At 46.3% G+C, this 2,433-nt stretch overlaps 1 pseudogene; it reads right to left on the reverse strand.

Annotated features, from left to right (window-relative positions):
- Positions 1-341: 341 nt before the first annotated feature.
- Positions 342-1,350, reverse strand: LOC103361866 (ras-related protein Rab-10 pseudogene; annotated as a pseudogene).
- Between the last annotated feature and the right edge of the window lie 1,083 nt (positions 1,351-2,433).

A 2,433-nucleotide genomic window follows, 5' to 3' on the forward strand; every position in this document is an offset into this window, starting at 1 on the left:
CATCGGGGCTGTTCAGAGCGCCGAGGACGGAGGCAGTGCAGCAAGTCGGTAAATAGGCTGCTGATTGGACGGCTTACAGGCACGTTGTTGTTCTCAGCAGAAATCAGAAAGTAGATCATGCCAGTTAATAAACATTCTGCTCTTTTAATTCATGAGCCACAACGTACACTTCAACGACTACTGTGAGGCTCTGAGCAGCTAAATGCTAATGCTACTAATCCAGTCAAAGTGTTTCCGTCTCGTGTCTGAGCGTGCGAACACACTGCCTCCAGCACAGAGCACGGATGTGGCGATGTGGAATGGTTTCAGTTTTCCGTGGATTCAGTCATGATAACCTGCTTTTACTTGGTCATGGTGGTGAAACTGTCTGGAGATCTGAAGACTGAATCATAAGAACCTGATAAGTGACGGTTGTTCGGTTTAACTCAGATGGACTCGTTCACCATCTTGATTCGTCCCTGAACCTTTCACACCTCGAGGCAGAGTCTTCGGTAGCGATGCAGGTTCTGGTGGTGATGTTTACCTGAGACTCCACATCAGTCAGAATCGAAGAAGCGTCGTGGATGGAAAGTGAGATGTCCTCAAGAACCAGAACATGTTTGTTATCAGTCCTGCTGCCTTCTGCTCTTACATCCTCTGGACGACTGAGAACCTGCACAGACTCTACAAACTTTAGAATTCATCTTGAAGAGCAGCAAGTGTGTTGGAACCAAACCGTCCCATCGTGGTGGAGGAGTTTTAGTCAACGTTCCCACAACGTTGACTAATGTTACTTACAAGTTGTGATAATGTTTGAAAGAAAACACTTGACGACGTTTCACTGTTGGGCTCTTTTACAGGCGTCTTTCTGAGGATGTCTTCTGCTAACGTGAGGAAAGCCTTCTCGATGTTGATGTTGGCCTTAGCACTCGTCTCAAAAAACCTAATGCCATGCTCCCTCGCAATCTGCTCTCCCTTGGCTTTTGGTACGACCCTCTTGTCCTCCATGTCACACTTGTTGCCTAGCAGCATTCTCTGGACGTCCTCATTTGCATGCTCATCGATGTTGCGCAGCCATTTGCTGATGTTTTCAAAGCTCTTGGCGTTGGTGATGTCGTAGACCAGCATGATGCCCATAGCCCCTCTGTAGTAAGAGGTGGTGATGGTGTGGAACCGTTCCTGGCCCGCTGTGTCCCAGATCTGTAGTTTGATCTTCTTTCCTTGTAATTCAACAGTTTTGATCTTGAAGTCTATTCCTATGGTGGAGATGAAAGTTGTGTTGAAGGCGTCGTCAGAGAAGCGGAACAGCACACAGGTCTTCCCCACGCCCGAGTCGCCGATCAGAAGCAGCTTGAACAGCAAGTCGTGTTTTTATCATTTTAAATATAAGTCATTGTCGAGGATCATCACATCAGTAGGACTTATTGTCTGGAGGCCATGAATCCATCCATAGAAGCTGACCTCCATCTAGTCACTAAAGTCTTTAAATCATTTGATATTCGTACCAAACGTCACAACAAACCTTCCAGGATTTTTCACCCTAAAAACAACAGTTTCAACCTTATGATGGAATTTGTGAGCCAGAGTCGGTCAGATCCATCTTCAGGGGATCATGAATGTCTTCTGACATCACCGTCCTTAGAGCCAGTTTTCAAACATGAAATGCGTGAAGCCCAGCTGCTCTTTGTTGTGTTGTGGTCAGATGCTCACCAGCCAGCGGTGCATCCCACTTACCAGAGACACGAGAGCCTCGACAGGAGAGCATGTTCTGCTCTCGCCTCTCTAGCGGAGGAGGAGGCGTGATATCAATCTAAATCCCTCACAGGAACTCTTATTCAGCCGCTTGAGAGAGAGCTGATTTAATAGCCAGACATCCGCCTTCCATTCATCAACAGAAACTCAAATTAAAACAACGTCCGTGTGTGTGTGTGGACTCACACTTATTGTCTAAAAGGAATAATGGTCTAAATATCCTCTCCTACCTTCATCTTGCCCTTTAATACACCGACACACAATAACCGCTGCAGCAGCCAAATTAAAACTGTAATGGTTATCGATCTGCTCTTTATAAATAGCCTCACCTCCTACTTTTTCACTCTTGTGGGTTTTGCCATAAAATCAAAGCACTCTAACTGCACCATCACACCCAGAAACACTCGAGGCTACCAACTCTGCTTTTATATTTTATTTCTTTGCTAAAAAGCTGCTGCCAGTAGAAAGAAAACAAATCAAATCAGATTTAGCAGCTGACAGCAAACAGCCCCGACTCAGGCCTTCAAGAGACAAACAGGAGCCTCCTGCAGCTCTTGTCGTAAAACAGAACCCCAGATATGGCATACTTTTCCATTGCTCGTGGCTTGTCTGGCAGCCGTATTGATTATTGATCAGCTGCTGTGGAGGCTATAATGTCAGGGGTCACGTCTGGGCTGGTCTGTCTGCAGCCGTGAGCTCTGA

Source organism: Stegastes partitus, unplaced genomic scaffold (genome assembly GCF_000690725.1).
Source record: "Stegastes partitus isolate 25-593 unplaced genomic scaffold, Stegastes_partitus-1.0.2 Scaffold539, whole genome shotgun sequence".
NCBI classification, from domain to species: Eukaryota; Metazoa; Chordata; class Actinopteri; family Pomacentridae; genus Stegastes; species Stegastes partitus.